The sequence below is a fragment of the Chiloscyllium plagiosum genome, chromosome 15, assembly GCF_004010195.1.
Source record: "Chiloscyllium plagiosum isolate BGI_BamShark_2017 chromosome 15, ASM401019v2, whole genome shotgun sequence".
NCBI lineage: Eukaryota > Metazoa > Chordata > Chondrichthyes > Orectolobiformes > Hemiscylliidae > Chiloscyllium > Chiloscyllium plagiosum.
The window spans coordinates 14,008,292-14,020,593 of NC_057724.1; the positions used below are offsets into that span (position 1 = coordinate 14,008,292).

The 12,302-nt window shown below is 44.7% G+C and overlaps 1 non-coding gene across 1 annotated transcript; it reads left to right on the forward strand.

The window, feature by feature from the left end:
* The first annotated feature begins 1,864 nt into the window (after positions 1-1,864).
* LOC122557571 lies at positions 1,865-1,972 on the forward strand. The gene has a single exon (XR_006313873.1). It is a non-coding gene; the product is annotated as a U6 spliceosomal RNA (small nuclear RNA).
* Positions 1,973-12,302: the final 10,330 nt, after the last annotated feature.

Consider the following 12,302-nt stretch of genomic DNA (forward strand, 5'->3'; position numbering starts at 1 on the left):
CCCGTGTGCTCAGTGAGTTTTATACTCACTCCCCGTGCACTCAGTGAGTTTTATACTCACTCCCCGTGCACTCAGTGAGTTTTATACTCACTCCCCGTGCACTCAGTGAGTTTTATACTCACTCCCCGTGCACTCAGTGAGTTTTATACTCACTCCCTGCACTCAGTGAGTTTTATACTCACTCCCTGCACTCAGTGAGTTTTATACTCACTCCCTGCACTCAGTGAGTTTTATACTCACTCCCTGCACTCAGTGAGTTTTATACTCACTCCCTGCACTCAGTGAGTTTTATACTCACTCCCTGCACTCAGTGAGTTTTATACTCACTCCCTGCACTCAGTGAGTTTTATACTCACTCCCTGCACTCAGTGAGTTTTATACTCACTCCCTGCACTCAGTGAGTTTTATACTCACTCCCTGCACTCAGTGAGTTTTATACTCACTCCCTGCACTCAGTGAGTTTTATACTCACTCCCTGCACTCAGTGAGTTTTATACTCACTCCCTGCACTCAGTGTTTTATACTCACTCCCTGGGCGCTCAGTGAGTTTTATACTCACTCCCCATGCGCTCAGTGAGTTTTATACTCACTCCCTGCACTCAGTGAATTTTATACTCACTCACCATGCACTCAGTGAGTTTTATACTCACTCCCCGTGTGCTCAGTGAGTTTTATACTCACTTCCCGTGTGCTCAGTGAGTTTTATACTCACTCCCCGTGTGCTCAGTGAGTTTTATACTTACTCCCTGTGCTCAGTGAGTTTTATACTCACTCCCCGTGTGCTCAGTGAGTTTTATACTCACTTCCCGTGTGCTCAGTGAGTTTTATACTCACTCCCCATGCGCTCTGTGAGTTTTATACTCACTCCCCGTGTGCTCAGTGAGTTTTCTACTTACTAACTGTGCTCAGTGAGTTTTATACTCACTCCCTGGGCTCAGTCAGTTTTATACTCACTCCCCGTGTGCTCAGTGAGTTTTATACTCACTCCCCATGCGCACAGTGAGTTTTATACTCACTCCCCGTGCGCTCAGTGAGTTTTATACTCACTCCCCATGCGCTCAGTTGCATGGATTGAACAGAACTCTGATGCTCCTGTTTTTCTGTCCATGAATGCACCAAATTAACAGCCCCAATCAGGAAACTTGTATTTTGCAAGATCCACCTGGCTAACCGAGTTCCAACACACTCTCCCCTGCCCCCCACACAAATATCCAGGGATATAGGCCTGTTCCTTCTCCTGTAGCTACTCCTGGAGCATTTTTGCTCCAGGTCCTGTTCCTCCCCCTCTGCCTTGGATACCGATGGCACGTACTGGACTTGGCCTGCCACTTGCACCTGTAGCATCTCAGAAGAAATTCATCTTCAGGTGGTAATTCCATCGAGGCTGCAACAACTGTCATGTCCATCTCGTCCTTAGAGGTTTCCCTGATGCTGGGTGGACGGGGCTCTGAGGGGCCGGATATATTTTGCTCCTGCCCCGTTTGCGAGGTTGCAGCTTTCAGGTGGTCCACGTTCTTGTTCAGGACCACCTTGCCAATCCCTACTTTGTACATCACAGGGACATGACCTCACCTTGACCATGTCACATACCCATGTAGGGTCATTCCCTTGGTTTCAACATGAAACTTCGTCCCCTGAAGTAAACTGTCTCTCTCACTTAGCGGAGTTTTGTGTCCGGCATTGGTGTTCTTGATGCTGTTTCACCCTCCCCCTGCCCCAGGTCCAGGAAGGTCAGGTTTATTCTGGTGTTGAGTCTGCTCCCCAATAGCAACTCTGCTGGAGCTGCCTCTGTTGTTGTGTGAGGGGTAGTCCAACAATCTAACAGGAACCGGGACAGTTTGGTATCTAGTGACGCTGTTTCTTTGTGCTCGCTTCAGCAGCACTTATACTAAAAATTGGAACAATATAGAGAAGATTAGCATGGCCCCTGTGCAAGGATGACACACAAATTCATGAAGCGTTCCATATTTCACACTTGGGGCAGCACGGTGGCTCAGTGGTTAGCACTGCTGCCTCACAGCATCAGGGTCACAGGTTCGATTCCAACCTCGGGCGACTGTCTGTGTGGAGTTTGCACATTCTCCCTGTGTCTGCATGGGTTTCCTCCGGGCGCTCCGGTTTCCTCTCACAGTCCAAATATGTGCAGGTCAGGTGAACTGGCCATGCTAAATTGCCCATTGTGTTAGGTACATTAGTCAGAGGGAAATGGGTTTCGGTTGGTTACTCTTCGGAGGGTCGGTGCGGACTTGTTGGGCTGAAGGGCCTGTTTCCACACTATAGGAAATCTAATTTTTATGCCTGCCTTCAGTGTTTGGACTGCTCTTTCTGCCAGACTATTAGATGATGAATGGTATGGAACTATGCTGAATGCCATTCGATTTTCGGAAATACTCAAACTCCCTGCTAGTAAATGATAGCCTGTTGTGTGGCCAACACTTAATGGAGACCGTGTAATGCAAAAGATGCTTGCAGCTTTTCAACCAGTCCATGCTGACCATAATCCCAAACTAAACTGGTTCCAATTGCCTGCAACCCTTCCAAATATTTCATGTACTTATCCAAATGTCTTTTAAATATTTTATCTGCAACCGCATCCATCATTTTCTCTGGCAGTTCATTCCACGTGTGAACCAGTCTGTGTAAAAAAATGTTGCCTTCCTTTCCTTTTCAAATCTTTCTCTTCTTATCTTAAAAATATGCCCCACCCCATCCATAAAATCTCCAACACTAGCGAAAAGACACTTGATATTCACATTTTCTCTGCCCCTCATGATTTTTATAGACCTGTATAAATTCACCCCTCAAATTCCTATGCTCTCAGCCAATTCAACCTCTCCTTTATAACTCAAACTTTCCATTCCCCTCAACCAGGATCTTGGGTTCATGTCACAATATAGGTGACCGTATTGCCCTACAGACACACACACACACTCTCTCTCTTGCAGACCTTTACACTCACGCAGACCCTCTCTCACACATACACTCCCACACACACCCTCGCGCAGACTTATACCTCTTTATACTCACACCCACACATATACACACACTCTATCACAGACACTCATAACCACGCCCCCCCCACCCACACCCACCCACATGCACACATACACATATAAGTTTGTGGGGTGAATTTGTACTTGCAAAAATACATTTTACTTTGCTCAAAAACCGCATGAATCCATGTAAGACTCTGTAAATCCGTTTTTTAGATAAGAATCAGTCTGACCATTGTGGCACAGACAGCCTCACACAGGACACCTCACACCTTGAAGGCATTATCTGGGCCAACATGGCACCAATTGTTAAATGATTTGGAGATGCCGGTGTTGGATCAGGGTGTACAAAGTTAAAAATCACACAACACCAGATTATAGTCCAACAGGTTTAATTGGAAGCACTAGCTTTTGGAGCACTGTGCCTAACCACCTGATGAAGGAGCAGCGCTCCGAAAGTTAGTGCTTCCAATTAAACCTGTTGGAATATAACCTGGTGTTGTGTGATTTTTAAACAATTGTTAAAGTTCATTTGAGAAGGTTTTGCAATTTACATAGTCATTCTAAAAGATGAGAGATTTAACAAACAATCCAGGTCTTTTTCAATGTATGCTGATTTTAGTTACATCACACCGTAAACGTTTGCAATAAATTCTGTGTCTTACGATCTTATACTCCACAATCACCTGATGAAGGAACAGTGCTCGAAAGCTTGTGCTTCCAAATAAACCTGTTGGACTCTAACCTGGTGCTGTGTGATTTTTAACTTTGTATTTATCCAGTTGTGAAAAGCAGTTTATTGTTTGTTCAAGATACTCACAAAGGTGAATCGACCCATTGGGCTTCACAATCAGTACAACCAGTGTTGCTCATTATGCAGACTAGGTTGGTTTCATGATTCCTTCACATTCCAGCCCCCTGATTTCTGCATCTACATTTGTATGTCAGGTAAATGGCACTGGGCAGGCCTTACAGAATTGTGGCATTGCTTCCTGGTCGACATGCAAGGTGGCCTTGGCCCCTTTGACAACCCTGAGATCTTCCTGAAAAACTTCCGAGTATTTAATTCGGGCTTCACACAGGCAGACATTTCCTAATTGAAAAACGATGAGCCAATCAAGTTGAATCTTTTTCAGCCAATCTCGTCCCATTAAGCTTGGGCTCAAGCCTTTTATTCCAACTGAACCAGCTGTTTCTCATAATCAAAGCTGTACCTTTACTCTGTAAAGGTTCCCTGGTATAGGTTCTCAACCTGGTTGAGGTCTTAACAAATTTTGTTAAAGACTGCTTCTGCGATAACTAAAATGGACGCACCAGTATCAATGACTGTGAAAACCGAGTGATGATTTAACTCGATTTTGATTGCTTAGCAACATCCAAATCATAACCAATCTAACTGTTCCAGACCAACTGTAGGTAGACTTTCCAAAGTCTCCACTCTCCTAGATACCCACCTATAAGTTCCCTTACTCCATTCATACCTAGTGGGACTCTTTTGCTGTCTTGAGTCCACATACCAGCAGCAACTACAATGGCCTTCCGACTCAGATCCACGAGAAAATTTTAACCATTTGACAAACACTTGGTAATGTTTTGGGGTTTTGCTGTGGGTGACCTAGAGTCCCTCTGTTCAGGATAATGTCTTGATAGAAGCTGTGCAATTACCTTCGCTCAAGAGGTGCACCCCCAAGGTCATTCAGCTAGGGAGGGTGTCCACTTCCATCAGCATACCCTGTAACTCATACACTTCTCTTGCTACATTTTCTAATGATAAAGTCAATTGTAGTGCCTGATTGAAGTCCAGTTAGGTTCAATGATTAGGAGCTTATGTATGGTCACATCATCAATTCCACATTGCATTGGACTCTCAGCATCTCCAAATTCACATGCCTCCGCCAGTAATCATAACTTAATCCCCTGAGTAAAATGGGTGGCATCTCTGAATTAGAGGAGGCTTAGGGTCCTAATATTCCATAGCTAAATCCATCAACTCTTGAGGTTTTAGTATCTGGTGCCTCAGGGAAAGTTAGGCTCTTAATACCCGAAAAAGATGCAGGTCCACAAGCTGTCAGAAGAATTAGTGATTGATGGCAGTATCAAAAAAGTCAAGCTTCCCAAAAAATGGCATAATGCCAGAAATGCTTACTCAAAGACAACCTTTGTGAGTGAATCTCTTCAGTTGCATGTATTTCTCTCTTCAACATGGAAATAACTCCATGAAGACCTTCACAAGTCACCCTTTATTTACACGTCTGTAGTACAAGGCACTGACCTACTTTCTTCAGAGCTGGCTCGGAGAGTGAACAGAACTCCTGACACTCCTGTATTTTTTTCTTTTTTTTTCCACACTACCACCTGATAGCGGTCGTGCTTTATTTATCCCCTGCATCCATGTCGTGTATGTGCAGGTGTCGGACACAGTGAAAAACAACAAGTGTGTAAATCTTTATTTATATTCCATCACCAGGAAGAAAGGAAACACCCTAGTGGCCAGTGACAAGCAGTGCCCTTCTCAGAGGACAATGCTGCGTGATCAAACAGTGAAGGGGAGGGCAGGGACTAAGTCAAAATGGAGTTGGAGGGGGAAAAGATAAACTCGGCTTCCTGCGGTGCTCACCTTTCCCTGAAAATCTTGAGGGTGTTGGTGGACACCGCGTGCTCCTTCTCCAGAGACACCTGGACTCTAACATAACCGCGGAAGAGGGTCAGGCAGTCGGCCCTAATGACCCCCTCTATGTCCCGATTCCTGGACCTGTTTATGGTCAGTTTGGCCAGGCCCAGGAGCAGACCCACGAGGAGGTCCTCTGACCTACCCTCCCCACTCCGTACCGGATGCCCAAAGATCAGGAGCATGGGACTGAAGTGCAAACACCCCTGTTCATTTTTTTTTAACCTTTGACACTCCTGTTTCTTTTTTTTTCTCCTTTTTTTTCCTGTTCTTTCTTTCCCTTTATCTCTAGAGGCAGCTACCAGAGAGACACTCCTGTTTATTATTTTTTGTTTTTTTTTAAAAACCCCATACGACTGCGGTGGTGCTTAACTTTTCCGCAGCACCCATGTTGTGTGTGTGCAGGTGTGAGACACAATGAAAGACACAAGGTGCATGAATCTTTATTCAATTTCCATCACCAGGAAGAAAGGAAACACCCGGGTGGCCAGTGACAAACATTGCCCCTCTCAGAGGACAATGCTGTGTGATCAAACAGTGAAGGAGAGGGCAAGGACTAAATCAAAATAGAATTGGATGGGGAAATAATACACTCCACTCCCTGCAGTGTCCACCTTTCCCAGAAAATCTCGAGGGTGTTGGTGGACACCACGTGCTCTTTCTCCAGAGACACCCGGGCTCTGACATAGCTGCGGAAGAGGGGCAGGCAGTCGGCCCAAACGACCCCCCTCCACGGCCCAATTCCTGGACTTGTTTATGGCCAGTTTGGCCAGTCCCAGGAGCAGACCCACGAGGAGGTCTTCAGACCTACCTCCCCCCTCCGTACCGGGTGCCCAAACATCAGGAGCGTGGGACTGAAGTGCAAACACCCCTGTTTATTTTTTATTTTTATTAAGCAATTACAAAACAGTTTCAAAACACAGTTTACAAAAAACAGTTAACATTTACAGCTGTATACAACAGCAATTTTACAAGGGAGGGGAGCAGCAAAGCCAGGCCCCAAACCCAACCGTTCAGCCAGTTTACAGGGAATTCAGGACAAACCACAAATCCCAGTTTCAAATTTAAAAGACATTTATACACAAGACAATCCTGTTACACAAAAAAGTGCAGACAAAACAGGCCCAGCAAGCCCCCGTCCCTCCCACCTTCCGGCCACTCTAAGGCAGCCTGCCCCTACGCATCTTCCGGCTCTCAGTCCACGCATGTTTATATCTGTCAGCCAGGGCTCCCTGATTGGACCAGATTCACAGCACCAATCAGAAAATTCATAATCTATGAGGTCCATTTGGCTGACCTCATTCCTGCCACTAAAGTACTGAAAGTCTTTTAGAAGTCCACGTAGACCACATCAAAAGCATTTCCCTCATCAACTCTCTCTGTTCTATCTTTAAAAGACTTTGAGACAATTTTCACTAAGAAAGGTGGGATGTATCCCAAGCAAATATGGAGCCCAGATGGTCAATAGGACTAGTGGTGTTGGGTTTGGGGTGAGTGGCAGTGAGTGGGCAGGATGTTGCAAGCAATAGTGAGAGTGGGAAAGAATGAGCCTAGGTGGCAGGCAGACACAGTTGAAGAGACAGAGTGAGTGTGAAGAATCAGAGAGAAGATGGTGGAATCTAATCTTCCAGCTGGAGAAGAACGTTGACAGTCCTCCAGCCAGCTGAGGTTGTTTTAACCTGGGTTACAATCTCAGACCAGGCTGTCATGGTCTGGGGTTCTGGTCTCCATTGCATCCTGGAGGAAGAGGAAATCCCGCATTGACACCATTGTTCAACAAAATGGGGCACTGGTTTCTCCCTGCCAATCATGATCAGGGCAAATATCCAGAGCTGTGCGGAACAGCTCTAGACTGACAGAGCTTGTCCCCGTATACAATAGGCTTTTAAATGTGGCTGAGGTGCAAGATTTACCAGTCAATTCCAGAATATACACAGAGTTGTTCCAGGAATGGCATCTGGTAAATGGGATGGGTGTGGGGCATTAGAGTGCAGTAGAAAGTTAATGAAGCGAGTTTGGTAAGATAGGACAGGAGAACGTGTCAGGCTTTATGGCAACAAACGCCCCAAAAAACTTGATTCAAATCAGACTTAGCCAAAAACAACCATAAAATTCAGCCTGACATCTGGCAATTTGTGCTTTCGTTCCCATATAAACGTGGCTAACATGAACTGCCCCTTGAAATGGTCTCGCAAATCATAGCAAAAAGTATCAAGCCACTTTAAAAAGATTGGACTCAGCTGTTCGAGGAAAAGGCCTACGACAACTTTCACAGAGCAACTGGGTGTGGACATTAACTGCTGGCCTTTGATGTGCTGAAGAATATATCTTTACAAATTAGAGGAAGTGACGGAGGCTACTACAATTGCAACATTTAAAAGGCATTTGGATGGGTATATGAATAGGAAGGGTTTGGAGGGATATGGGCCGGGTGCTGGCAGGTCCGGCTAGATTGGATTGGGATATCTGGTCGGCATGGATGAGTTGGACTGAAAGGTCTGTTTCATGCTGTACATCTCTGTGACTCTATGACTCTATGTTATATATGTCATCCTGTCTTCAAGCAACTCCGAAAGTAAGTTTACTTTCGCATTGGTGCGTAGGGCATTAAAAATTTGCATGTAAATCTAATGTAAGCATCAGATTTTATCAGATTATGACAGAGGGCGGTGGAGGGACTTTTTTGAAACTGGAGGCCTGTGACCAATGGTGTGCCACAAGGATCGGTGCCTGGTCCACTGCTTTTCATCATTTATATAAATGATTAGGATGTAAACATAGGAGGTAGAGATAATAAATTTGCAGATGACACCAAAATGGGTGGGCAGTGAAGATAGTTACCTCAGAATATAATGGGACCTTGATCAGATGGGCCTATGTGCCAAAGATTGGCAGATGGAGTTTAATTTAGAGAAATGTGAGGAACTACATTTAGGAAAGGCAAATCAGGGCAGGACTTATAGTAAAATGGTAAAACCCTGGGGACTGTTGCCTAACAAAGAGATGTTGGAGTGCACGTTCATAGTTCCTTGAAAGCAGAGTTGCAGGTAGATAGAATAGTGAAGAAGGCATTTGGTACACTTGCCTTTATTGGTCAGTGCATTGAGTGTAGGAGTTGGCAGGTCATGTTGCAGCTGTACAGGTAATTGGTTAGGCCACTTTTAAAATTCTGCATTTAATTCTGCCTTCTTGCTATAGGAAAGATGTTGTGAAACTTGAAAGGATTTAGAAAAGATTTACAAAGATGTTGCCAGGGTTGGAGGGCTTGAGCTACAGGGAGAGGTTGAATAGGCTGGGGCTGTTTTTCCTGGACCGTCAGAGGCTGAGGGGTGACCTTACAGAGGTTTATAAAATCATGAGTGTCATGGATAGGATAAATAGATAAAGTCTCTTCTCTGGGATGGGGGAGTCCAGAAATAAAGGTGATAGGTTTAAGGTGAGAGAGGACAGATTTGAAAGAGACCTAAGGAGCAACCTTTTCATTGCAGAGGGTGGTACGTGTATGGAATGAGCTGCCAGAGGAAGTGGTGGAGGCTGGTACAATTACAGCATTTAAAAGGCATCTGGATGGGTATATGATTAGGAGGGGTTTCGGGGAATATGGGCCGAATGCTGGCAAATGGGATTAGATTGGGTTGGGCTATCTGGTCAGCATGGATGAGTCGGACTGAAGGGTCTGTTTCCCTGCTGTACATCTCTATAACTCTATGACTCTAAATCCATGTTGGCTGTTCTGAATTAAACCATGTGACTACTAGTCCTAACCTGAATAATTGTGTGTTTTAGAACTTGCACTACCACCAAAGTTAAAGTGTTTGACTTTTCATTGCTGGGCTCATCTGTACAAACCGGTTTTCCACAATGGTATACTGTTAGCAATTCTCCAGACCTTTGGCACCTGGCCTAAATCCAGAGAAGATTGACAATTAATGCTAATGCCTATGTACTTCTAAATAAACCTGTTGGACTATAACCTGGTGTTGTGCGATTTTTAACTTCCTTCAGCATGCTAGGATGCATCTCTTTATCAAACTTAAGTCATGACAGTAAATCCAATACCCCCCACTTATCAATTTTAAACTTTGCAGGTGACTGTGTTACTTCCAATGTCACAGGACCAGGGCAGCATCCATCTTATAGGGAATGGCAAATGCAAAGTATGCAATTAACACTTTGGCTTTGAATCTCACCTCCATGTGTATATCCCCCTTCTGGTCCCAATTGACAATGGTCCCCTTTATACCATCATTTGACTATTTATGTGCAATTGGAAAACTTTGGGATTTCCCAAATGCAGCCATAGAGTCATAGAGATGGACAGCACGGAAACTGACCCATTAGTCCAACTCGACTATGCTGACCAGATACCCTAAATTAATCTGTTCTATTTGCCAGCATTTGGCCCATATCCCTCTAAACCCCTCCTATTCATATACCCCTCCAGATGCATTATAAATGTTGTAATTGTACCAGCCTCCACTACTTCCTCTGCATTGCCCTCTGTATGTAAAGATTACCTCTTAGGTTCCTTTTAAATCTTTTCCCCCTCACCTTAAACCTATGTCCCTCCAGTTTTGGACAGCCCACCCTGGAGAAAAGACCTTGGCTTTCACCCTATCCGTGCCCCTCATGATTTTATAAGCCTCTATAAGGTCACTCTTCAGCCTCTGACACTCCAAGGAAAATAACCTCAGCCTATTCAGCCTCTGCCTATAACTCAAACCTTCCAACCCTAACAAAATCCTTGTAAATCTTTTCTGAACCCTTTCAAGTTTCACTATATCCTTCCTATAGCAGAATTGCACATAGTATTCCAATAGTGGCCTAACCAATGTCCTGTACAGTCACAACATGAAGTCCCAATTCCCATACTCAATGCACTGACCAATAAAGGCAAGCACACCAACACCTTCTTCACTATCCTATCTACCAGTGACAGTCTGGAGAATTTCTTTGAGAGACCATGGAATGTCACATCTGAGAGTGTCAAGGAACTTTAGACAGAGACAGTTTAAAGGAAGAGATGTAATGTAAAAACTAAACTCTAATCACCTGCTGTTGTAGAAATTATGGCGACCACTAGTCCTTTAACAGATACCATCTACTGTGAGTCTTCACGGTGGCTAAGTGGTTTGTACCGCTGCCTCACAGTGCCAGGGACCTGGGTTCAACTCCAGCCTCGGGCAACAGTCTGTGCGGAGTTTGAACGTGATCACCGTGTCTGCGTGGGTTTCCTCCAGGTGCTCCAGTTTCCTCCCACAGTCCAAAGACGGTCATGCTAAATTGCCCGTTGTGTTAGGTGCATTAGTCAGGGGTAAATGTAGGGGAATGGGTCTGGGTGGTTGCTCTTCTGAGGGTCAATGTAGACTTGTTGGGCTGAAGGGCCTGTTTCCACACTGTAGGGTACCTAATCTAATCATGACGTGAAATAAAAGAAAACAATTCAAGGTGAAAAATGTGTTTCTGCTTTTCCCTCCCAGGAACCTGCTCCAAAGTTAAATAACTGCAACACATGAATGTTCACCAGACTGGGGTTCCAGCCCATTGGACTTGCGAAGAGGAGAGCTGAGAAACATCCACTATGAACTCCTGCACTAGCAGATAAAGGGCAATCTCTCTTTCTATTCTGCTGATTACTGGAAACAAGTCACAAGTCAGCAAAGTCACTGTCAAGGAAATAGGACAACTCCCTTTAATTTAGTTGCAAAATGAAGAGCATGCAGACCAACTGGGGTCAGTGACATCCAACTTAATTGATTCAACTTTTCACACTATCTTCCTGCATAGAGCCCTTCCTGAAGAAGGGCTTATGCCCGAAACGTCAATTCTCCTGTTCCTTGGATGCTGCCTGACCTGCTGCGCTTTTCCAGCAACACATTTTCAGCTATCTTCCTGCATAGACAAGCCAAAGACTAATTTATACACCCTTTTTGCGAACTATTTGCCTTCTCTCTTCTTATTTCTAATCTCTGTGTACATGTTTTATTTTCTTGTGACTGATGATTTCTTTACCCGTGAAAGTATGGTTGAATTGGCTTCTTTTAACACATAGATGCATTTCCATTTCCAACGTATTTAAGATGGAAAGAATCCCTTATGTCAAGTTAACCTTGTTGTTGAGTAAAAGGGAATCAGTTTCTCCCTCCTCACCTGGGAGTGTGAACAGTTTGAGGATGTATCTGTCCAGAATTAAAATGATTTGGGGTCACTCGACTGGGGAACAGTTGCAGCAGTTGTGAAACCGAGAAGTCGGACACTCAATGTCAATTTTGCATTCCCCTTCTTCCCTGACCCCAGCATATCTCTCACAGCTTCGCCTGGTAGAACACCAAGGGCAGAATGTTGTCACTGTATGTGATCATGGAACCATTTCTAGCATCTTGCTTTTCCTTATTTGCTACACAATTACCTATCACATTTCCCCTTAACCTCTTTCCACCTATTGCATTTCCAATGCCTGTCCCCCAAGTGCCTCCTCCCTACCTTTTATCTTAGCCTGCTTAACACACTCTCCTCATTCCTGAAGAAGGGCTCATGTCGATTCTCCTGCTCCTTGGATGCTGCCTGACCTGCTGCGCTTTTCCAGCAACACATTTTCAGCTCTGATCTCCAGCATCTGCAGTCCTCACTTTCCTCCTACA